Source organism: Watersipora subatra, chromosome 10, assembly GCF_963576615.1.
Source record: "Watersipora subatra chromosome 10, tzWatSuba1.1, whole genome shotgun sequence".
In the NCBI taxonomy this organism is placed as follows: Eukaryota; Metazoa; Bryozoa; class Gymnolaemata; order Cheilostomatida; family Watersiporidae; genus Watersipora; species Watersipora subatra.
Window position 1 is genome coordinate 9,589,528 of NC_088717.1, and position 24,108 is coordinate 9,613,635.

At 38.6% G+C, this 24,108-nt stretch overlaps 14 non-coding genes across 14 annotated transcripts; all 14 read left to right on the top strand.

Moving 5' to 3' along the window:
• The first annotated feature begins 4,695 nt into the window (after nucleotides 1–4,695).
• Nucleotides 4,696–4,814, top strand: LOC137407495 (U5 spliceosomal RNA). The gene has a single exon (XR_010980025.1). It is a non-coding gene; the product is annotated as a U5 spliceosomal RNA (small nuclear RNA).
• A 1,012-nt stretch (nucleotides 4,815–5,826) lies between these two features.
• Nucleotides 5,827–5,945, top strand: LOC137407496 (U5 spliceosomal RNA). Its single transcript, XR_010980026.1, has one exon. It is a non-coding gene; the product is annotated as a U5 spliceosomal RNA (small nuclear RNA).
• A 1,012-nt stretch (nucleotides 5,946–6,957) lies between these two features.
• Nucleotides 6,958–7,076, top strand: LOC137407497 (U5 spliceosomal RNA). Its single transcript, XR_010980027.1, has one exon. It is a non-coding gene; the product is annotated as a U5 spliceosomal RNA (small nuclear RNA).
• Nucleotides 7,077–8,087: 1,011 nt separating this feature from the next.
• Nucleotides 8,088–8,206, top strand: LOC137407499 (U5 spliceosomal RNA). The gene has a single exon (XR_010980029.1). It is a non-coding gene; the product is annotated as a U5 spliceosomal RNA (small nuclear RNA).
• Nucleotides 8,207–9,218: 1,012 nt separating this feature from the next.
• LOC137407500 (U5 spliceosomal RNA) lies at nucleotides 9,219–9,337 on the top strand. The gene has a single exon (XR_010980030.1). It is a non-coding gene; the product is annotated as a U5 spliceosomal RNA (small nuclear RNA).
• A 2,536-nt stretch (nucleotides 9,338–11,873) lies between these two features.
• Nucleotides 11,874–11,992, top strand: LOC137407501 (U5 spliceosomal RNA). The gene has a single exon (XR_010980031.1). It is a non-coding gene; the product is annotated as a U5 spliceosomal RNA (small nuclear RNA).
• Nucleotides 11,993–13,003: 1,011 nt separating this feature from the next.
• On the top strand, nucleotides 13,004–13,122 carry LOC137407502 (U5 spliceosomal RNA). The gene has a single exon (XR_010980032.1). It is a non-coding gene; the product is annotated as a U5 spliceosomal RNA (small nuclear RNA).
• A 2,536-nt stretch (nucleotides 13,123–15,658) lies between these two features.
• LOC137407503 (U5 spliceosomal RNA) lies at nucleotides 15,659–15,777 on the top strand. The gene has a single exon (XR_010980033.1). It is a non-coding gene; the product is annotated as a U5 spliceosomal RNA (small nuclear RNA).
• Nucleotides 15,778–16,789: 1,012 nt separating this feature from the next.
• On the top strand, nucleotides 16,790–16,908 carry LOC137407442 (U5 spliceosomal RNA). The gene has a single exon (XR_010979977.1). It is a non-coding gene; the product is annotated as a U5 spliceosomal RNA (small nuclear RNA).
• A 1,011-nt stretch (nucleotides 16,909–17,919) lies between these two features.
• Nucleotides 17,920–18,038, top strand: LOC137407420 (U5 spliceosomal RNA). Its single transcript, XR_010979956.1, has one exon. It is a non-coding gene; the product is annotated as a U5 spliceosomal RNA (small nuclear RNA).
• A 1,011-nt stretch (nucleotides 18,039–19,049) lies between these two features.
• On the top strand, nucleotides 19,050–19,168 carry LOC137407421 (U5 spliceosomal RNA). The gene has a single exon (XR_010979957.1). It is a non-coding gene; the product is annotated as a U5 spliceosomal RNA (small nuclear RNA).
• A 1,012-nt stretch (nucleotides 19,169–20,180) lies between these two features.
• LOC137407422 (U5 spliceosomal RNA) lies at nucleotides 20,181–20,299 on the top strand. Its single transcript, XR_010979958.1, has one exon. It is a non-coding gene; the product is annotated as a U5 spliceosomal RNA (small nuclear RNA).
• Nucleotides 20,300–21,311: 1,012 nt separating this feature from the next.
• On the top strand, nucleotides 21,312–21,430 carry LOC137407423 (U5 spliceosomal RNA). The gene has a single exon (XR_010979959.1). It is a non-coding gene; the product is annotated as a U5 spliceosomal RNA (small nuclear RNA).
• A 1,011-nt stretch (nucleotides 21,431–22,441) lies between these two features.
• On the top strand, nucleotides 22,442–22,560 carry LOC137407424 (U5 spliceosomal RNA). Its single transcript, XR_010979960.1, has one exon. It is a non-coding gene; the product is annotated as a U5 spliceosomal RNA (small nuclear RNA).
• Nucleotides 22,561–24,108: the final 1,548 nt, after the last annotated feature.

Consider the following 24,108-nt stretch of genomic DNA (forward strand, 5'->3'; position numbering starts at 1 on the left):
CACAATGCTTCTATAGTCCTGGCTCAAGTAATGGTAGAGGAGTTGCCATACTAATTAAAGGCAAGTCGTTTCTTTTGTCAGATAAACTCTCTGACACAGACGGTAGAGCCGTTTCCGCTCTGGTCACCTTTGGAAAATCTAATCTTAGGATTATAAATGTTTATGCTCCTAACAGCCCTCCTGAAATAAAATCTTTTTTTTTAGAAGTCGGCCCTCACTTCTCTTTAGATCATGAGAATGTTTTAGCAGGAGATTTTAATTGTGTAGATAATCCTTCTTTGGAACATCGGTCTAAATCATTGAATACAACGACATATATAGGAGGTAGTGAATTGAGAACTCTGGTTGATGGTTTTGGCCTCGTCGATCAATGGCGTCTTGATAACCCTAGGGCTTTTTCCGTTACATGGACGTCTGAAGACAACTGCACCTCTAGCAGATTAGATAGGTTTTACACTCCATCGCGAGCTAACTGCCTTTTTAGCCAGAAACCTATATTTTTCTCTGACCATGACATAGTAGGCCTAGCCATTAGTTCACCCTCTTTCGATGAGAACAAACCTCAAATCGGCCCAGGTTATTGGAAGCTAAATACAGCAGTCCTCGACAATGAGGACTTTATAGCAAAATACGCGGAAGCTTATGGCAAATGGCAAACACTTCGGAATGCTTACAGCACAATAGGTGAATGGTGGGAATCGATCAAGCGTAGAACGAGATCTTTCATTCAGAAATACTGTTCAGCCGCTAAAGCGGCTCAGAGTAAACGCGAACAAGATCTCGTTGATAAAATACTCATTCAGCAGTCATCGAATTCACCTAATTATCAAGAGCTGAGATCTCTTAAAGACCAACTTAGAGAAGTACAATGGAAAAAGGTTGACGGTATCAAAATCAGATCGAGAGAAAATTTGGTTGAAAACGACGAGAAATGTACCCCTTTCTTCTTTGCTAAGCTCAGAGACAGGAGGAAAAGTCAGGTGATAAACTCGGTTAAAAATGAGCAAGGGCTGAGTGTAACCGAATCGAAAGATATAAGCACTGTGTACAAACAATTTTACACTCGATTATACAAAAAGCATGTTTGTAACGCCAGTGACAGCTATTTCGGAGATACGCTACTCGAAGCATTACATCTTAGCCAGCGAGATGAGTCAGATTACATTCCTTATGTTACAGAGGAAGAGGTGAAGCTCGCATTGTCAACCATGGCTAGCAATAAAACTCCAGGCCCAGATGGACTCCCTAGCGAGTTCTATAAAAGGCTCTCATTTTTAATCCTTTCAGACCTCACCTCTGTCTTTAACGAGATAGTGAGAGGGGATTATTTTCCACAAACAATGGCTGAGTCAATAACTATACTCATTAGCAAACCGGGAGACCCCGAATTACCTGAAAACAAAAGGCCAATAGCCCTCCTTAATGTCGATTATAAACTGCTAGCTAAATATTTAGCGACCAGCACACAAACAGCAGTTAATCCTTGTATAGGCAACAGGCAGACTTGCTCTTTGAAAGGGAGATCCATCACAGACAATGTGCTTACCCTTAGAGACATGATTGCTCTCGAAACTAAATTTCCCACTAAGAACTTCACTTGCATGTCCCTTGACCAGGAGAAGGCATTCGACAAGGTAGACCATAGCTTCTTATTTCGGGTACTCAGAAGAATGGGGGTGGATGAAAGTATAGTAAGAACAATAGAAACAATTTATGATAAGATCTCGACAAAGCTACTTATTAATGGGCATCTTACTGAAAATATCAGCGTAACACGTGGTGTACGCCAAGGGTGCCCCTTATCTCCACTCCTATATGCAATCTACCTCGAGCCTGTCCTAAGATACATAGACAATGAGCAGACAATAGAAGGAATTTCTTCCCCAGCTATTCCAAGGCCTGTAAAATACCTCGCCTATGCAGATGATGTTTTGATTTTGAGCCGGCATTTATCATCAGTGCAAATTGTTTTTAAATTGTTCAGAAAGTTCGAGCTTTTTAGTGGAAGTTCACTCAATGTCAATAAGACAAAAGTATTAACTAGAGAGAACCACTCTCAACACTCAGAGGTTAGCGGTTTGGTAGTAGACAAGTTGAAGTTTTGTGGGATCTTTTTTTTCTTTTCAAGCGGCAAGGAAGTCGCGTCATACAACTGGCAACTGAAATGCCATGCGGCAGTTACCAAAATCCAATCCTCTAAAGGTCGAAAACTTACACTGAATGGAAAGGTGATTTTTTTGAACAGCTGTATTTTTTCTACTTTGCACTATTTATCTTCCATTTACCTGCCTGATAAACAGTCAGTGACCTCGTTGAGAAAGCACAGCTTTCAATTTTTGTGGTACCCACTGGTCGCTCAAAGAGTGAAACAGGAGGTATTTTTTTTGCCCAAAGAGAAAGGCGGGTGGGGGCTAGACCATGTTCTATACAGGGCTAGATGTCTCTGTCTGCACTCGACTTTGCAAAGAGTGGCATCGCAGCGGGATCACCCTGTAAGCCAGTTGGTAAGATACCACGCGGCACGATATCTTAGACCTCTATTCCCAGACAAGATCGTTTTAAACGAAGGGCCAACGGCGCCGCATTTGGTAGATCAGTACAAAAAGTTCAAGATCATTCTGGAAGAAGCAAAGGACTTGTTTGGTAAAAATGTTCTCCCAACAGTTAAACAGATGCTAAATCACATGTTAGAAAGAGACAAAGACATTCCCTCCTTTTGTCCAATAAAACACCCGAATTACACAAGTGCCATGCAACTGACAAATGAAGCTCAGCTGTGGCAGTCAGTACATGACCCATATATCAGCTCAAAGCTAAGTGATTTTGCATGGAGAGTTGTCACGGGCTGCCTGACAACAGGCTCAGTCCTCTCGTCATGGCACGCCTCTTTGCCGGCTGCATCTTTTAACTGCCACATATGTAAGGGAAACTCTCTTGAAACCCCTCAGCATCTGTTCTTTCATTGCGAGTCTTTGAAAGAAGTAAGGAAGAAAGTTGTGAGACATCTTTTTGTCACGGGTCTCATAACCAATGATGATGCCAATGTAGTGGATTGGCTAGCGGGTGTATTACAAAAATCAGCCTCGAAAAGGGCCGCTACTAAAGCTCGCTCTCTTATCTTCTCAACGAACTGCATAATTTGGAGAGTTAGAAACGATGTGATTCACAGAAACAAAGGAGGCTGCTTGCAGCAGATATCTGGCCAAGTTGCTAAATTAGTGTCCACTTCTCCTCGGAGCCACTCGATTCACCTTTGACAATCTCCGCTTGGGTTTCGAAACCCTCATGCTCGGTGCATGGCAGTATGGCTGCAGTGGAATGTCACCACTTTTCGTAAATTTATTTCCTCTCGATTAGTTTCACCAGCTTGTCTCAACTTTAAATACTCATTTCATTTTTGTTTTACTTAACTCGTTGTCATTATTAGTTTGAGTTCATAATCTTGTGGCTCCCAAGACAAAGTGAAGAGGGTGATTGGGGTTCGACTCCCTACTTTGGGCGGGTTACGGTAACATCATCCTGCATTAATCTAATTCAATTACTTTAATGCGAAGGGTTAGACCATAACACAAGTTGTTTTTTGTTGTGCTTTAACTTAAAAAAGCCTTTTACTAAAGATTTCCGTGGAGAGGAACATTACAATGAGTCTATAGACTTATTTTTGACACCCTCTATAAGAGGGTAATAATGAAACTTTTTAAGGGCAAGATTGGATGGAGTACTTTCTCCGGCTCGATATATATTTTCCACACACTCGATCATCGGAGAAGAACTGGCGGTAGTAAGTAAAGGCGTATTACCGAATTTCGAGTCTTAAAGTTTCCTTATAACATTTTTTTGTTTTACAATCGTTAAGCTTTTGCCGCGTCGATGGTATTATTATCGAACTAGATTATATTACTAGGCTTTATAGTTTTTTTTTAATATTAACCCGGCAAACAACGATTTAATGGAGCGTCTCGGTTGAACTAAACGTGACAGTGGCTTAGAGTCTTACGTCTTTTGCTACAGCGTAAAATGTGCCTAGCTCGCCGAATCTTTCATCTAAACTTCTACGACTGCGTAGCGGCTTAACACTCATCGGATAGCTCGCGGTCTCATAAACATTAGTTTTTTCTTTTGCATGTCTTCGCACGATATTCGCCTCGCTACTTCGCTTAATAACATTTTATAACCACTCTAAATATTTCGGGTTTAGAAGCTGGTAGCGGCGCACCGCGGATACGAATTCATCTGAAAGCGTATTATGTAATGAATATCAAAGCGCACCTTTCGTGGTTAAGATCTGAGCCGGCTGACTGGCTGTTTCTTTGTTTGGCGGCACTTCTCCCACTCTTTGCGTCCATATCGATCGCATTATTCCGTTCGGGAGGAGTCCTTTCGCCCGTTGATTTCCTTTGTCAACCCGTTACAGTAGAATAAATTCTATAAAATATTCCACCTGAATTGAATCGATTAAAATTGGTTTTCGCCTCCCCTGCGCAGCGAATATTGTAGTTCGCGCAAAATTTTAATTAATTTTACGTATTTTTAAATTTTATCAAACGAATTAATATAGCAAATATTTGCGTAACGAATCATTTTGAAAATTTTAGTTCATGTTATAACTGTATATACGATGTAAAACTATTCGCGTTTGACACTCAACTCGAAAAGAATCAATTATCATCACTCGAAAAACTTCATACTATCGACTAACTCTGGTTTCTCTTCATATCCACGCATAAATCTTTCGCCTTTTACTAAAGATTTCCGTGGAGAGGAACATTACAATGAGTCTATAGACTTATTTTTGACACCCTCTATAAGAGGGTAATAATGAAACTTTTTAAGGGCAAGATTGGATGGAGTACTTTCTCCGGCTCGATATATATTTTCCACACACTCGATCATCGGAGAAGAACTGGCGGTAGTAAGTAAAGGCGTATTACCGAATTTCGAGTCTTAAAGTTTCCTTATAACATTTTTTTGTTTTACAATCGTTAAGCTTTTGCCGCGTCGATGGTATTATTATCGAACTAGATTATATTACTAGGCTTTATAGTTTTTTTTAATATTAACCCGGCAAACAACGATTTAATGGAGCGTCTCGGTTGAACTAAACGTGACAGTGGCTTAGAGTCTTACGTCTTTTGCTACAGCGTAAAATGTGCCTAGCTCGCCGAATCTTTCATCTAAACTTCTACGACTGCGTAGCGGCTTAACACTCATCGGATAGCTCGCGGTCTCATAAACATTAGTTTTTTTCTTTTGCATGTCTTCGCACGATATTCGCCTCGCTACTTCGCTTAATAACATTTTATAACCACTCTAAATATTTCGGGTTTAGAAGCTGGTAGCGGCGCACCGCGGATACGAATTCATCTGAAAGCGTATTATGTAATGAATATCAAAGCGCACCTTTCGTGGTTAAGATCTGAGCCGGCTGACTGGCTGTTTCTTTGTCTGGCGGCACTTCTCCCACTCTTTGCGTCCATATCGATCGCATTATTCCGTTCGGGAGGAGTCCTTTCGCCCGTTGATTTCCTTTGTCAACCCGTTACAGTAGAATAAATTCTATAAAATATTCCACCTGAATTGAATCGATTAAAATTGGTTTTCGCCTCCCCTGCGCAGCGAATATTGTAGTTCGCGCAAAATTTTAATTAATTTTACGTATTTTTAAATTTTATCAAACGAATTAATATAGCAAATATTTGCGTAACGAATTATTTTGAAAATTTTAGTTCATGTTATAACTGTATATACGATGTAAAACTATTCGCGTTTGACACTCAACTCGAAAAGAATCAATTATCATCACTCGAAAAACTTCATACTATCGACTAACTCTGGTTTCTCTTCATATCCACGCATAAATCTTTCGCCTTTTACTAAAGATTTCCGTGGAGAGGAACATTACAATGAGTCTATAGACTTATTTTTGACACCCTCTATAAGAGGGTAATAATGAAACTTTTTAAGGGCAAGATTGGATGGAGTACTTTCTCCGGCTCGATATATATTTTCCACACACTCGATCATCGGAGAAGAACTGGCGGTAGTAAGTAAAGGCGTATTACCGAATTTCGAGTCTTAAAGTTTCCTTATAACATTTTTTTGTTTTACAATCGTTAAGCTTTTGCCGCGTCGATGGTATTATTATCGAACTAGATTATATTACTAGGCTTTATAGTTTTTTTTAATATTAACCCGGCAAACAACGATTTAATGGAGCGTCTCGGTTGAACTAAACGTGACAGTGGCTTAGAGTCTTACGTCTTTTGCTACAGCGTAAAATGTGCCTAGCTCGCCGAATCTTTCATCTAAACTTCTACGACTGCGTAGCGGCTTAACACTCATCGGATAGCTCGCGGTCTCATAAACATTAGTTTTTTTCTTTTGCATGTCTTCGCACGATATTCGCCTCGCTACTTCGCTTAATAACATTTTATAACCACTCTAAATATTTCGGGTTTAGAAGCTGGTAGCGGCGCACCGCGGATACGAATTCATCTGAAAGCGTATTATGTAATGAATATCAAAGCGCACCTTTCGTGGTTAAGATCTGAGCCGGCTGACTGGCTGTTTCTTTGTCTGGCGGCACTTCTCCCACTCTTTGCGTCCATATCGATCGCATTATTCCGTTCGGGAGGAGTCCTTTCGCCCGTTGATTTCCTTTGTCAACCCGTTACAGTAGAATAAATTCTATAAAATATTCCACCTGAATTGAATCGATTAAAATTGGTTTTCGCCTCCCCTGCGCAGCGAATATTGTAGTTCGCGCAAAATTTTAATTAATTTTACGTATTTTTAAATTTTATCAAACGAATTAATATAGCAAATATTTGCGTAACGAATTATTTTGAAAATTTTAGTTCATGTTATAACTGTATATACGATGTAAAACTATTCGCGTTTGACACTCAACTCGAAAAGAATCAATTATCATCACTCGAAAAACTTCATACTATCGACTAACTCTGGTTTCTCTTCATATCCACGCATAAATCTTTCGCCTTTTACTAAAGATTTCCGTGGAGAGGAACATTACAATGAGTCTATAGACTTATTTTTGACACCCTCTATAAGAGGGTAATAATGAAACTTTTTAAGGGCAAGATTGGATGGAGTACTTTCTCCGGCTCGATATATATTTTCCACACACTCGATCATCGGAGAAGAACTGGCGGTAGTAAGTAAAGGCGTATTACCGAATTTCGAGTCTTAAAGTTTCCTTATAACATTTTTTTGTTTTACAATCGTTAAGCTTTTGCCGCGTCGATGGTATTATTATCGAACTAGATTATATTACTAGGCTTTATAGTTTTTTTTAATATTAACCCGGCAAACAACGATTTAATGGAGCGTCTCGGTTGAACTAAACGTGACAGTGGCTTAGAGTCTTACGTCTTTTGCTACAGCGTAAAATGTGCCTAGCTCGCCGAATCTTTCATCTAAACTTCTACGACTGCGTAGCGGCTTAACACTCATCGGATAGCTCGCGGTCTCATAAACATTAGTTTTTTCTTTTGCATGTCTTCGCACGATATTCGCCTCGCTACTTCGCTTAATAACATTTTATAACCACTCTAAATATTTCGGGTTTAGAAGCTGGTAGCGGCGCACCGCGGATACGAATTCATCTGAAAGCGTATTATGTAATGAATATCAAAGCGCACCTTTCGTGGTTAAGATCTGAGCCGGCTGACTGGCTGTTTCTTTGTTTGGCGGCACTTCTCCCACTCTTTGCGTCCATATCGATCGCATTATTCCGTTCGGGAGGAGTCCTTTCGCCCGTTGATTTCCTTTGTCAACCCGTTACAGTAGAATAAATTCTATAAAATATTCCACCTGAATTGAATCGATTAAAATTGGTTTTCGCCTCCCCTGCGCAGCGAATATTGTAGTTCGCGCAAAATTTTAATTAATTTTACGTATTTTTAAATTTTATCAAACGAATTAATATAGCAAATATTTGCGTAACGAATCATTTTGAAAATTTTAGTTCATGTTATAACTGTATATACGATGTAAAACTATTCGCGTTTGACACTCAACTCGAAAAGAATCAATTATCATCACTCGAAAAACTTCATACTATCGACTAACTCTGGTTTCTCTTCATATCCACGCATAAATCTTTCGCCTTTTACTAAAGATTTCCGTGGAGAGGAACATTACAATGAGTCTATAGACTTATTTTTGACACCCTCTATAAGAGGGTAATAATGAAACTTTTTAAGGGCAAGATTGGATGGAGTACTTTCTCCGGCTCGATATATATTTTCCACACACTCGATCATCGGAGAAGAACTGGCGGTAGTAAGTAAAGGCGTATTACCGAATTTCGAGTCTTAAAGTTTCCTTATAACATTTTTTTGTTTTACAATCGTTAAGCTTTTGCCGCGTCGATGGTATTATTATCGAACTAGATTATATTACTAGGCTTTATAGTTTTTTTTAATATTAACCCGGCAAACAACGATTTAATGGAGCGTCTCGGTTGAACTAAACGTGACAGTGGCTTAGAGTCTTACGTCTTTTGCTACAGCGTAAAATGTGCCTAGCTCGCCGAATCTTTCATCTAAACTTCTACGACTGCGTAGCGGCTTAACACTCATCGGATAGCTCGCGGTCTCATAAACATTAGTTTTTTTCTTTTGCATGTCTTCGCACGATATTCGCCTCGCTACTTCGCTTAATAACATTTTATAACCACTCTAAATATTTCGGGTTTAGAAGCTGGTAGCGGCACACCGCGGATACGAATTCATCTGAAAGCGTATTATGTAATGAATATCAAAGCGCACCTTTCGTGGTTAAGATCTGAGCCGGCTGACTGGCTGTTTCTTTGTCTGGCGGCACTTCTCCCACTCTTTGCGTCCATATCGATCGCATTATTCCGTTCGGGAGGAGTCCTTTCGCCCGTTGATTTCCTTTGTCAACCCGTTACAGTAGAATAAATTCTATAAAATATTCCACCTGAATTGAATCGATTAAAATTGGTTTTCGCCTCCCCTGCGCAGCGAATATTGTAGTTCGCGCAAAATTTTAATTAATTTTACGTATTTTTAAATTTTATCAAACGAATTAATATAGCAAATATTTGCGTAACGAATTATTTTGAAAATTTTAGTTCATGTTATAACTGTATATACGATGTAAAACTATTCGCGTTTGACACTCAACTCGAAAAGAATCAATTATCATCACTCGAAAAACTTCATACTATCGACTAACTCTGGTTTCTCTTCATATCCACGCATAAATCTTTCGCCTTTTACTAAAGATTTCCGTGGAGAGGAACATTACAATGAGTCTATAGACTTATTTTTGACACCCTCTATAAGAGGGTAATAATGAAACTTTTTAAGGGCAAGATTGGATGGAGTACTTTCTCCGGCTCGATATATATTTTCCACACACTCGATCATCGGAGAAGAACTGGCGGTAGTAAGTAAAGGCGTATTACCGAATTTCGAGTCTTAAAGTTTCCTTATAACATTTTTTTGTTTTACAATCGTTAAGCTTTTGCCGCGTCGATGGTATTATTATCGAACTAGATTATATTACTAGGCTTTATAGTTTTTTTTAATATTAACCCGGCAAACAACGATTTAATGGAGCGTCTCGGTTGAACTAAACGTGACAGTGGCTTAGAGTCTTACGTCTTTTGCTACAGCGTAAAATGTGCCTAGCTCGCCGAATCTTTCATCTAAACTTCTACGACTGCGTAGCGGCTTAACACTCATCGGATAGCTCGCGGTCTCATAAACATTAGTTTTTTTCTTTTGCATGTCTTCGCACGATATTCGCCTCGCTACTTCGCTTAATAACATTTTATAACCACTCTAAATATTTCGGGTTTAGAAGCTGGTAGCGGCGCACCGCGGATACGAATTCATCTGAAAGCGTATTATGTAATGAATATCAAAGCGCACCTTTCGTGGTTAAGATCTGAGCCGGCTGACTGGCTGTTTCTTTGTCTGGCGGCACTTCTCCCACTCTTTGCGTCCATATCGATCGCATTATTCCGTTCGGGAGGAGTCCTTTCGCCCGTTGATTTCCTTTGTCAACCCGTTACAGTAGAATAAATTCTATAAAATATTCCACCTGAATTGAATCGATTAAAATTGGTTTTCGCCTCCCCTGCGCAGCGAATATTGTAGTTCGCGCAAAATTTTAATTAATTTTACGTATTTTTAAATTTTATCAAACGAATTAATATAGCAAATATTTGCGTAACGAATTATTTTGAAAATTTTAGTTCATGTTATAACTGTATATACGATGTAAAACTATTCGCGTTTGACACTCAACTCGAAAAGAATCAATTATCATCACTCGAAAAACTTCATACTATCGACTAACTCTGGTTTCTCTTCATATCCACGCATAAATCTTTCGCCTTTTACTAAAGATTCTCTAAATAAAGAGACTCGATTCACCTTTGACAATCTCCGCTTGGGTTTCGAAACCCTCATGCTCGGTGCATGGCAGTATGGCTGCAGTGGAATGTCACCACTTTTCGTAAATTTATTTCCTCTCGATTAGTTTCACCAGCTTGTCTCAACTTTAAATACTCATTTCATTTTTGTTTTACTTAACTCGTTGTGATTATTAGTTTGAGTTCATAATCTTGTGGCTCCCAAGACAAAGTGAAGAGGGTGATTGGGGTTCGACTCCCTACTTTGGGCGGGTTACGGTAACATCATCCTGCATTAATCTAATTCAATTACTTTAATGCGAAGGGTTAGACCATAACACAAGTTGTTTTTTGTTGTGCTTTAACTTAAAAAGGCCTTTTACTAAAGATTTCCGTGGAGAGGAACATTACAATGAGTCTATAGACTTATTTTTGACACCCTCTATAAGAGGGTAATAATGAAACTTTTTAAGGGCAAGATTGGATGGAGTACTTTCTCCGGCTCGATATATATTTTCCACACACTCGATCATCGGAGAAGAACTGGCGGTAGTAAGTAAAGGCGTATTACCGAATTTCGAGTCTTAAAGTTTCCTTATAACATTTTTTTGTTTTACAATCGTTAAGCTTTTGCCGCGTCGATGGTATTATTATCGAACTAGATTATATTACTAGGCTTTATAGTTTTTTTTAATATTAACCCGGCAAACAACGATTTAATGGAGCGTCTCGGTTGAACTAAACGTGACAGTGGCTTAGAGTCTTACGTCTTTTGCTACAGCGTAAAATGTGCCTAGCTCGCCGAATCTTTCATCTAAACTTCTACGACTGCGTAGCGGCTTAACACTCATCGGATAGCTCGCGGTCTCATAAACATTAGTTTTTTCTTTTGCATGTCTTCGCACGATATTCGCCTCGCTACTTCGCTTAATAACATTTTATAACCACTCTAAATATTTCGGGTTTAGAAGCTGGTAGCGGCGCACCGCGGATACGAATTCATCTGAAAGCGTATTATGTAATGAATATCAAAGCGCACCTTTCGTGGTTAAGATCTGAGCCGGCTGACTGGCTGTTTCTTTGTCTGGCGGCACTTTTCCCACTCTTTGCGTCCATATCGATCGCATTATTCCGTTCGGGAGGAGTCCTTTCGCCCGTTGATTTCCTTTGTCAACCCGTTACAGTAGAATAAATTCTATAAAATATTCCACCTGAATTGAATCGATTAAAATTGGTTTTCGCCTCCCCTGCGCAGCGAATATTGTAGTTCGCGCAAAATTTTAATTAATTTTACGTATTTTTAAATTTTATCAAACGAATTAATATAGCAAATATTTGCGTAACGAATCATTTTGAAAATTTTAGTTCATGTTATAACTGTATATACGATGTAAAACTATTCGCGTTTGACACTCAACTCGAAAAGAATCAATTATCATCACTCGAAAAACTTCATACTATCGACTAACTCTGGTTTCTCTTCATATCCACGCATAAATCTTTCGCCTTTTACTAAAGATTTCCGTGGAGAGGAACATTACAATGAGTCTATAGACTTATTTTTGACACCCTCTATAAGAGGGTAATAATGAAACTTTTTAAGGGCAAGATTGGATGGAGTACTTTCTCCGGCTCGATATATATTTTCCACACACTCGATCATCGGAGAAGAACTGGCGGTAGTAAGTAAAGGCGTATTACCGAATTTCGAGTCTTAAAGTTTCCTTATAACATTTTTTTGTTTTACAATCGTTAAGCTTTTGCCGCGTCGATGGTATTATTATCGAACTAGATTATATTACTAGGTTTTATAGTTTTTTTTAATATTAACCCGGCAAACAACGATTTAATGGAGCGTCTCGGTTGAACTAAACGTGACAGTGGCTTAGAGTCTTACGTCTTTTGCTACAGCGTAAAATGTGCCTAGCTCGCCGAATCTTTCATCTAAACTTCTACGACTGCGTAGCGGCTTAACACTCATCGGATAGCTCGCGGTCTCATAAACATTAGTTTTTTCTTTTGCATGTCTTCGCACGATATTCGCCTCGCTACTTCGCTTAATAACATTTTATAACCACTCTAAATATTTCGGGTTTAGAAGCTGGTAGCGGCGCACCGCGGATACGAATTCATCTGAAAGCGTATTATGTAATGAATATCAAAGCGCACCTTTCGTGGTTAAGATCTGAGCCGGCTGACTGGCTGTTTCTTTGTTTGGCGGCACTTCTCCCACTCTTTGCGTCCATATCGATCGCATTATTCCGTTCGGGAGGAGTCCTTTCGCCCGTTGATTTCCTTTGTCAACCCGTTACAGTAGAATAAATTCTATAAAATATTCCACCTGAATTGAATCGATTAAAATTGGTTTTCGCCTCCCCTGCGCAGCGAATATTGTAGTTCGCGCAAAATTTTAATTAATTTTACGTATTTTTAAATTTTATCAAACGAATTAATATAGCAAATATTTGCGTAACGAATCATTTTGAAAATTTTAGTTCATGTTATAACTGTATATACGATGTAAAACTATTCGCGTTTGACACTCAACTCGAAAAGAATCAATTATCATCACTCGAAAAACTTCATACTATCGACTAACTCTGGTTTCTCTTCATATCCACGCATAAATCTTTCGCCTTTTACTAAAGATTTCCGTGGAGAGGAACATTACAATGAGTCTATAGACTTATTTTTGACACCCTCTATAAGAGGGTAATAATGAAACTTTTTAAGGGCAAGATTGGATGGAGTACTTTCTCCGGCTCGATATATATTTTCCACACACTCGATCATCGGAGAAGAACTGGCGGTAGTAAGTAAAGGCGTATTACCGAATTTCGAGTCTTAAAGTTTCCTTATAACATTTTTTTGTTTTACAATCGTTAAGCTTTTGCCGCGTCGATGGTATTATTATCGAACTAGATTATATTACTAGGCTTTATAGTTTTTTTTAATATTAACCCGGCAAACAACGATTTAATGGAGCGTCTCGGTTGAACTAAACGTGACAGTGGCTTAGAGTCTTACGTCTTTTGCTACAGCGTAAAATGTGCCTAGCTCGCCGAATCTTTCATCTAAACTTCTACGACTGCGTAGCGGCTTAACACTCATCGGATAGCTCGCGGTCTCATAAACATTAGTTTTTTTCTTTTGCATGTCTTCGCACGATATTCGCCTCGCTACTTCGCTTAATAACATTTTATAACCACTCTAAATATTTCGGGTTTAGAAGCTGGTAGCGGCACACCGCGGATACGAATTCATCTGAAAGCGTATTATGTAATGAATATCAAAGCGCACCTTTCGTGGTTAAGATCTGAGCCGGCTGACTGGCTGTTTCTTTGTCTGGCGGCACTTCTCCCACTCTTTGCGTCCATATCGATCGCATTATTCCGTTCGGGAGGAGTCCTTTCGCCCGTTGATTTCCTTTGTCAACCCGTTACAGTAGAATAAATTCTATAAAATATTCCACCTGAATTGAATCGATTAAAATTGGTTTTCGCCTCCCCTGCGCAGCGAATATTGTAGTTCGCGCAAAATTTTAATTAATTTTACGTATTTTTAAATTTTATCAAACGAATTAATATAGCAAATATTTGCGTAACGAATTATTTTGAAAATTTTAGTTCATGTTATAACTGTATATACGATGTAAAACTATTCGCGTTTGACACTCAACTCGAAAAGAATCAATTATCATCACTCGAAAAACTTCATACTATCGACTAACTCTGGTTTCTCTTCATATCCACGCATAAATCTTTCGCCTTTTACTAAAGATTCTCTAAATAAAGAGACTCGATTCACCTTTGACAATCTCCGCTTGGGTTTCGAAACCCTCATGCTCGGTGCATGGCAGTATGGCTGCAGTGGAATGTCACCACTTTTCGTAAATTTATTTCCTCTCGATTAGTTTCACCAGCTTGTCTCAACTTTAAATACTCATTTCATTTTTGTTTTACTTAACTCGTTGTGATTATTAGTTTGAGTTCATAATCTTGTGGCTCCCAAGACAAAGTGAAGAGGGTGATTGGGGTTCGACTCCCTACTTTGGGCGGGTTACGGTAACATCATCCTGCATTAATCTAATTCAATTACTTTAATGCGAAGGGTTAGACCATAACACAAGTTGTTTTTTGTTGTGCTTTAACTTAAAAAAGCCTTTTACTAAAGATTTCCGTGGAGAGGAACATTACAATGAGTCTATAGACTTATTTTTGACACCCTCTATAAGAGGGTAATAATGAAACTTTTTAAGGGCAAGATTGGATGGAGTACTTTCTCCGGCTCGATATATATTTTCCACACACTCGATCATCGGAGAAGAACTGGCGGTAGTAAGTAAAGGCGTATTACCGAATTTCGAGTCTTAAAGTTTCCTTATAACATTTTTTTGTTTTACAATCGTTAAGCTTTTGCCGCGTCGATGGTATTATTATCGAACTAGATTATATTACTAGGCTTTATAGTTTTTTTTAATATTAACCCGGCAAACAACGATTTAATGGAGCGTCTCGGTTGAACTAAACGTGACAGTGGCTTAGAGTCTTACGTCTTTTGCTACAGCGTAAAATGTGCCTAGCTCGCCGAATCTTTCATCTAAACTTCTACGACTGCGTAGCGGCTTAACACTCATCGGATAGCTCGCGGTCTCATAAACATTAGTTTTTTCTTTTGCATGTCTTCGCACGATATTCGCCTCGCTACTTCGCTTAATAACATTTTATAACCACTCTAAATATTTCGGGTTTAGAAGCTGGTAGCGGCGCACCGCGGATACGAATTCATCTGAAAGCGTATTATGTAATGAATATCAAAGCGCACCTTTCGTGGTTAAGATCTGAGCCGGCTGACTGGCTGTTTCTTTGTCTGGCGGCACTTTTCCCACTCTTTGCGTCCATATCGATCGCATTATTCCGTTCGGGAGGAGTCCTTTCGCCCGTTGATTTCCTTTGTCAACCCGTTACAGTAGAATAAATTCTATAAAATATTCCACCTGAATTGAATCGATTAAAATTGGTTTTCGCCTCCCCTGCGCAGCGAATATTGTAGTTCGCGCAAAATTTTAATTAATTTTACGTATTTTTAAATTTTATCAAACGAATTAATATAGCAAATATTTGCGTAACGAATCATTTTGAAAATTTTAGTTCATGTTATAACTGTATATACGATGTAAAACTATTCGCGTTTGACACTCAACTCGAAAAGAATCAATTATCATCACTCGAAAAACTTCATACTATCGACTAACTCTGGTTTCTCTTCATATCCACGCATAAATCTTTCGCCTTTTACTAAAGATTTCCGTGGAGAGGAACATTACAATGAGTCTATAGACTTATTTTTGACACCCTCTATAAGAGGGTAATAATGAAACTTTTTAAGGGCAAGATTGGATGGAGTACTTTCTCCGGCTCGATATATATTTTCCACACACTCGATCATCGGAGAAGAACTGGCGGTAGTAAGTAAAGGCGTATTACCGAATTTCGAGTCTTAAAGTTTCCTTATAACATTTTTTTGTTTTACAATCGTTAAGCTTTTGCCGCGTCGATGGTATTATTATCGAACTAGATTATATTACTAGGCTTTATAGTTTTTTTTAATATTAACCCGGCAAACAACGATTTAATGGAGCGTCTCGGTTGAACTAAACGTGACAGTGGCTTAGAGTCTTACGTCTTTTGCTACAGCGTAAAATGTGCCTAGCTCGCCGAATCTTTCATCTAAACTTCTACGACTGCGTAGCGGCTTAACACTCATCGGATAGCTCGCGGTCTCATAAACATTAGTTTTTTTCTTTTGCATGTCTTCGCACGATATTCGCCTCGCTACTTCGCTTAATAACATTTTATAACCACTCTAAATATTTCGGGTTTAGAAGCTGGTAGCGGCGCACCGCGGATACGAATTCATCTGAAAGCGTATTATGTAATGAATATCAAAGCGCACCTTTCGTGGTTAAGATCTGAGCCGGCTGACTGGCTGTTTCTTTGTCTGGCGGCACTTCTCCCACTCTTTGCGTCCATATCGATCGGATTATTCCGTTCGGGAGGAGTCCTTTCGCCCGTTGATTTCCTGTGTCAACCCGTTACAGTAGAATAAATTCTATAAAATATTCCACCTGAATTGAATCGATTAAAATTGGTTTTCGCCTCCCCTGCGCAGCGAATATTGTAGTTCGCGCAAAATTTTAATTAATTTTACGTATTTTTAAATTTTATCAAACGAATTAATATAGCAAATATTTGCGTAACGAATTATTTTGAAAATTTTAGTTCATGTTATAACTGTATATACGATGTAAAACTATTCGCGTTTGACACTCAACTCGAAAAGAATCAATTATCATCACTCGAAAAACTTCATACTATCGACTAACTCTGGTTTCTCTTCATATCCACGCATAAATCTTTTGCCTTTTACTAAAGATTTCCGTGGAGAGGAACATTACAATGAGTCTATAGACTTATTTTTGACACCCTCTATAAGAGGGTAATAATAAAACTTTTTAAGGGCAAGATTGGATGGAGTACTTTCTCCGGCTCGATATATATTTTCCACAGACTCGATCATCGGAGAAGAACTGGCGGTAGTAAGTAAAGGCGTATTACCGAATTTCGAGTCTTAAAGTTTCCTTATAACATTTTTTTGTTTTACAATCGTTAAGCTTTTGCCGCGTCGATGGTATTATTATCGAACTAGATTATATTACTAGGCTTTATAGTTTTTTTTAATATTAACCCGGCAAACAACGATTTAATGGAGCGTCTCGGTTGAACTAAACGTGACAGTGGCTTAGAGTCTTACGTCTTTTGCTACAGCGTAAAATGTGCCTAGCTCGCCGAATCTTTCATCTAAACTTCTACGACTGCGTAGCGGCTTAACACTCATCGGATAGCTCGCGGTCTCATAAACATTAGTTTTTTCTTTTGCATGTCTTCGCACGATATTCGCCTCGCTACTTCGCTTAATAACATTTTATAACCACTCTAAATATTTCGGGTTTAGAAGCTGGTAGCGGCGCACCGCGGATACGAATTCATCTGAAAGCGTATTATGTAATGAATATCAAAGCGCACCTTTCGTGGTTAAGATCTGAGCCGGCTGACTGGCTGTTTCTTTGTCTGGCGGCACTTCTCCCACTCTTTGCGTCCATATCGATCGCATTATTCCGTTCGGGAGGAGTCCTTTCGCCCGTTGATTTCCTTTGTCAACCCGTTACAGTAGAATAAATTCTATAAAATATTCCACCTGAATTGAATCGATTAAAATTGGTTTTCGCCTCCCCTGCGCAGCGAATATTGTAGTTCGCGCAAAATTTTAATTAATTTTACGTATTTTTAAATTTTATCAAACGAATTAATATAGCAAATATTTGCGTAACGAATCATTTTGAAAATTTTAGTTCATGTTATAACTGTATATACGATGTAAAACTATTCGCGTTTGACACTCAACTCGAAAAGAATCAATTATCATCACTCGAAAAACTTCATACTATCGACTAACTCTGGTTTCTCTTCATATCCACGCATAAATCTTTCGCCTTTTACTAAAGATTTCCGTGGAGAGGAACATTACAATGAGTCTATAGACTTATTTTTGACACCCTCTATAAGAGGGTAATAATAAAACTTTTTAAGGGCAAGATTGGATGGAGTACTTTCTCCGGCTCGATATATATTTTCCACACACTCGATCATCGGAGAAGAACTGGCGGTAGTAAGTAAAGGCGTATTACCGAATTTCGAGTCTTAAAGTTTCCTTATAACATTTTTTTGTTTTACAATCGTTAAGCTTTTGCCGCGTCGATGGTATTATTATCGAACTAGATTATATTACTAGGCTTTATAGTTTTTTTTAATATTAACCCGGCAAACAACGATTTAATGGAGCGTCTCGGTTGAACTAAACGTGACAGCGGCTTAGAGTCTTACGTCTTTTGCTACAGCGTAAAATGTGCCTAGCTCGCCGAATCTTTCATCTAAACTTCTACGACTGCGTAGCGGCTTAACACTCATCGGATAGCTCGCGGTCTCATAAACATTAGTTTTTTTCTTTTGCATGTCTTCGCACGATATTCGCCTCGCTACTTCGCTTAATAACATTTTATAACCACTCTAAATATTTCGGGTTTAGAAGCTGGTAGCGGCGCACCGCGATACGAATTCATCTGAAAGCGTATTATGTAATGAATATCAAAGCGCACCTTTCGTGGTTAAGATCTGAGCCGGCTGACTGGCTGTTTCTTTGTCTGGCGGCACTTCTCCCACTCTTTGCGTCCATATCGATCGCATTATTCCGTTCGGGAGGAGTCCTTTCGCCCGTTGATTTCCTTTGTCAACCCGTTACAGTAGAATAAATTCTATAAAATATTCCACCTGAATTGAATCGATTAAAATTGGTTTTCGCCTCCCCTGCGCAGCGAATATTGTAGTTCGCGCAAAATTTTAATTAATTTTACGTATTTTTAAATTTTATCAAACGAATTAATATAGCAAATATTTGCGTAACGAATCATTTTGAAAATTTTAGTTCATGTTATAACTGTATATACGATGTAAAACTATTCGCGTTTGACACTCAACTCGAAAAGAATCAATTATCATCACTCGAAAAACTTCATACTATCGACTAACTCTGGTTTCTCTTCATATCCACGCATAAATCTTTCGCCTTTTACTAAAGATTTCCGTGGAGAGGAACATTACAATGAGTCTATAGACTTATTTTTGACACCCTCTATAAGAGGGTAATAATGAAACTTTTTAAGGGCAAGATTGGATGGAGTACTTTCTCCGGCTCGATATATATTTTCCACACACTCGATCATCGGAGAAGAACTGGCGGTAGTAAGTAAAGGCGTATTACCGAATTTCGAGTCTTAAAGTTTCCTTATAACATTTTTTTGTTTTACAATCGTTAAGCTTTTGCCGTGTCGATGGTATTATTATCGAACTAGATTATATTACTAGGCTTTATAGTTTTTTTTAATATTAACCCGGCAAACAACGATTTAATGGAGCGTCTCGGTTGAACTAAACGTGACAGTGGCTTAGAGTCTTACGTCTTTTGCTACAGCGTAAAATGTGCCTAGCTCGCCGAATCTTTCATCTAAACTTCTACGACTGCGTAGCGGCTTAACACTCATCAGATAGCTCGCGGTCTCATAAACATTAGTTTTTTTCTTTTGCATGTCTTCGCACGATATTCGCCTCGCTACTTCGCTTAATAACATTTTATAACCACTCTAAATATTTCGGGTTTAGAAGCTGGTAGCGGCGCACCGCGGATACGAATTCATCTGAAAGCGTATTATGTAATGAATATCAAAGCGCACCTTTCGTGGTTAAGATCTGAGCCGGCTGACTGGCTGTTTCTTTGTCTGGCGGCACTTCTCCCACTCTTTGCGTCCATATCGATCGCATTATTCCGTTCGGGAGGAGTCCTTTCGCCCGTTGATTTCCTTTGTCAACCCGTTACAGTAGAATAAATTCTATAAAATATTCCACCTGAATTGAATCGATTAAAATTGGTTTTCGCCTCCCCTGCGCAGCGAATATTGTAGTTCGCGCAAAATTTTAATTAATTTTACGTATTTTTAAATTTTATCAAACGAATTAATATAGCAAATATTTGCGTAACGAATTATTTTGAAAATTTTAGTTCATGTTATAACTGTATATACGATGTAAAACTATTCGCGTTTGACACTCAACTCGAAAAGAATCAATTATCATCACTCGAAAAACTTCATACTATCGACTAACTCTGGTTTCTCTTCATATCCACGCATAAATCTTTCGCCTTTTACTAAAGATTTCCGTGGAGAGGAACATTACAATGAGTCTATAGACTTATTTTTGACACCCTCTATAAGAGGGTAATAATGAAACTTTTTAAGGGCAAGATTGGATGGAGTACTTTCTCCGGCTCGATATATATTTTCCACACACTCGATCATCGGAGAAGAACTGGCGGTAGTAAGTAAAGGCGTATTACCGAATTTCGAGTCTTAAAGTTTCCTTATAACATTTTTTTGTTTTACAATCGTTAAGCTTTTGCCGCGTCGATGGTATTATTATCGAACTAGATTATATTACTAGGCTTTATAGTTTTTTTTAATATTAACCCGGCAAACAACGATTTAATGGAGCGTCTCAGTTGAACTAAACGTGACAGTGGCTTAGAGTCTTACGTCTTTTGCTACAGCGTAAAATGTGCCTAGCTCGCCGAATCTTTCATCTAAACTTCTACGACTGCGTAGCGGCTTAACACTCATCGGATAGCTCGCGGTCTCATAAACATTAGTTTTTTTCTTTTGCATGTCTTCGCACGATATTCGCCTCGCTACTTCGCTTAATAACATTTTATAACCACTCTAAATATTTCGGGTTTAGAAGCTGGTAGCGGCGCACCGCGGATACGAATTCATCTGAAAGCGTATTATGTAATGAATATCAAAGCGCACCTTTCGTGGTTAAGATCTGAGCCGGCTGACTGGCTGTTTCTTTGTCTGGCGGCACTTCTCCCACTCTTTGCGTCCATATCGATCGCATTATTCCGTTCGGGAGGAGTCCTTTCGCCCGTTGATTTCCTTTGTCAACCCGTTACAGTAGAATAAATTCTATAAAATATTCCACCTGAATTGAATCGATTAAAATTGGTTTTCGCCTCCCCTGCGCAGCGAATATTGTAGTTCGCGCAAAATTTTAATTAATTTTACGTATTTTTAAATTTTATCAAACGAATTAATATAGCAAATATTTGCGTAACGAATTATTTTGAAAATTTTAGTTCATGTTATAACTGTATATACGATGTAAAACTATTCGCGTTTGACACTCAACTCGAAAAGAATCAATTATCATCACTCGAAAAACTTCATACTATCGACTAACTCTGGTTTCTCTTCATATCCACGCATAAATCTTTCGCCTTTTACTAAAGATTTCCGTGGAGAGGAACATTACAATGAGTCTATAGACTTATTTTTGACACCCTCTATAAGAGGGTAATAATGAAACTTTTTAAGGGCAAGATTGGATGGAGTACTTTCTCCGGCTCGATATATATTTTCCACACACTCGATCATCGGAGAAGAACTGGCGGTAGTAAGTAAAGGCGTATTACCGAATTTCGAGTCTTAAAGTTTCCTTATAACATTTTTTTGTTTTACAATCGTTAAGCTTTTGCCGCGTCGATGGTATTATTATCGAACTAGATTATATTACTAGGCTTTATAGTTTTTTTTAATATTAACCCGGCAAACAACGATTTAATGGAGCGTCTCGGTTGAACTAAACGTGACAGTGGCTTAGAGTCTTACGTCTTTTGCTACAGCGTAAAATGTGCCTAGCTCGCCGAATCTTTCATCTAAACTTCTACGACTGCGTAGCGGCTTAACACTCATCGGATAGCTCGCGGTCTCATAAACATTAGTTTTTTCTTTTGCATGTCTTCGCACGATATTCGCCTCGCTACTTCGCTTAATAACATTTTATAACCACTCTAAATATTTCGGGTTTAGAAGCTGGTAGCGGCGCACCGCGGATACGAATTCATCTGAAAGCGTATTATGTAATGAATATCAAAGCGCACCTTTCGTGGTTAAGATCTGAGCCGGCTGACTGGCTGTTTCTTTGTCTGGCGGCACTTCTCCCACTCTTTGCGTCCATATCGATCGCATTATTCCGTTCGGGAGGAGTCCTTTCGCCCGTTGATTTCCTTTGTCAACCCGTTACAGTAGAATAAATTCTATAAAATATTCCACCTGAATTGAATCGATTAAAATTGGTTTTCGCCTCCCCTGCGCAGCGAATATTGTAGTTCGCGCAAAATTTTAATTAATTTTACGTATTTTTAAATTTTATCAAACGAATTAATATAGCAAATATTTGCGTAACGAATCATTTTGAAAATTTTAGTTCATGTTATAACTGTATATACGATGTAAAACTATTCGCGTTTGACACTCAACTCGAAAAGAATCAATTATCATCACTCGAAAAACTTCATACTATCGACTAACTCTGGTTTCTCTTCATATCCACGCATAAATCTTTCGCCTTTTACTAAAGATTTCCGTGGAGAGGAACATTACAATGAGTCTATAGACTTATTTTTGACACCCTCTATAAGAGGGTAATAATGAAACTTTTTAAGGGCAAGATTGGATGGAGTACTTTCTCCGGCTCGATATATATTTTCCACACACTCGATCATCGGAGAAGAACTGGCGGTAGTAAGTAAAGGCGTATTACCGAATTTCGAGTCTTAAAGTTTCCTTATAACATTTTTTTGTTTTACAATCGTTAAGCTTTTGCCGCGTCGATGGTATTATTATCGAACTAGATTATATTACTAGGCTTTATAGTTTTTTTTAATATTAACCCGGCAAACAACGATTTAATGGAGCGTCTCGGTTGAACTAAACGTGACAGTGGCTTAGAGTCTTACGTCTTTTGCTACAGCGTAAAATGTGCCTAGCTCGCCGAATCTTTCATCTAAACTTCTACGACTGCGTAGCGGCTTAACACTCATCGGATAGCTCGCGGTCTCATAAACATTAGTTTTTTCTTTTGCATGTCTTCGCACGATATTCGCCTCGCTACTTCGCTTAATAACATTTTATAACCACTCTAAATATTTCGGGTTTAGAAGCTGGTAGCGGCGCACCGCGGATACGAATTCATCTGAAAGCGTATTATGTAATGAATATCAAAGCGCACCTTTCGTGGTTAAGATCTGAGCCGGCTGACTGGCTGTTTCTTTGTCTGGCGGCACTTCTCCCACTCTTTGCGTCCATATCGATCGCATTATTCCGTTCGGGAGGAGTCCTTTCGCCCGTTGATTTCCTTTGTCAACCCGTTACAGTAGAATAAATTCTATAAAATATTCCACCTGAATTGAATCGATTAAAATTGGTTTTCGCCTCCCCTGCGCAGCGAATATTGTAGTTCGCGCAAAATTTTAATTAATTTTACGTATTTTTAAATTTTATCAAACGAATTAATATAGCAAATATTTGCGTAACGAATCATTTTGAAAATTTTAGTTCATGTTATAACTGTATATACGATGTAAAACTATTCGCGTTTGACACTCAACTCGAAAAGAATCAATTATCATCACTCGAAAAACTTCATACTATCGACTAACTCTGGTTTCTCTTCATATCCACGCATAAATCTTTCGCCTTTTACTAAAGAAAGTACCTTTTTTCTTTTTCGGGTGTAAGTTTCCTACCGGGTCATTGGTTTTCGAGCCTTCTTAAAGGCTGGGCCAGTGTCGGTGGATTTTTTCAGGGTGTTAGATCATCCTTCGTTTTCACTTTAACTAATTGATTAGATTATTTCTCTATTGCAAGCCAAGTTTTTCTTTTTCAATAATTTTATGAGTTGGATAGTTTGTACTAGACAGTAGGGGTGATGGCTTTTAGAAACATGACTAGAACCTTGATGTTGAAGACCAAATCTGAGTCAGCTAAATTGGACAGCGACAAAGTCGTGTTTGATTACTTGTTGAACCATATCAAAATTGCAGTTTCTGATCTCGAATGTGTTCAACGAACGAGCTTAGGCTATGAAGTTTCTTTTGCCGACGTCCCGAAGCTGAAAGCAGCTGGGCAGGCTATGTTGAAAGATGGTACGTATGAAGTGTTTGGTGATTTTTCCCAAACGAAAGTAGTTACG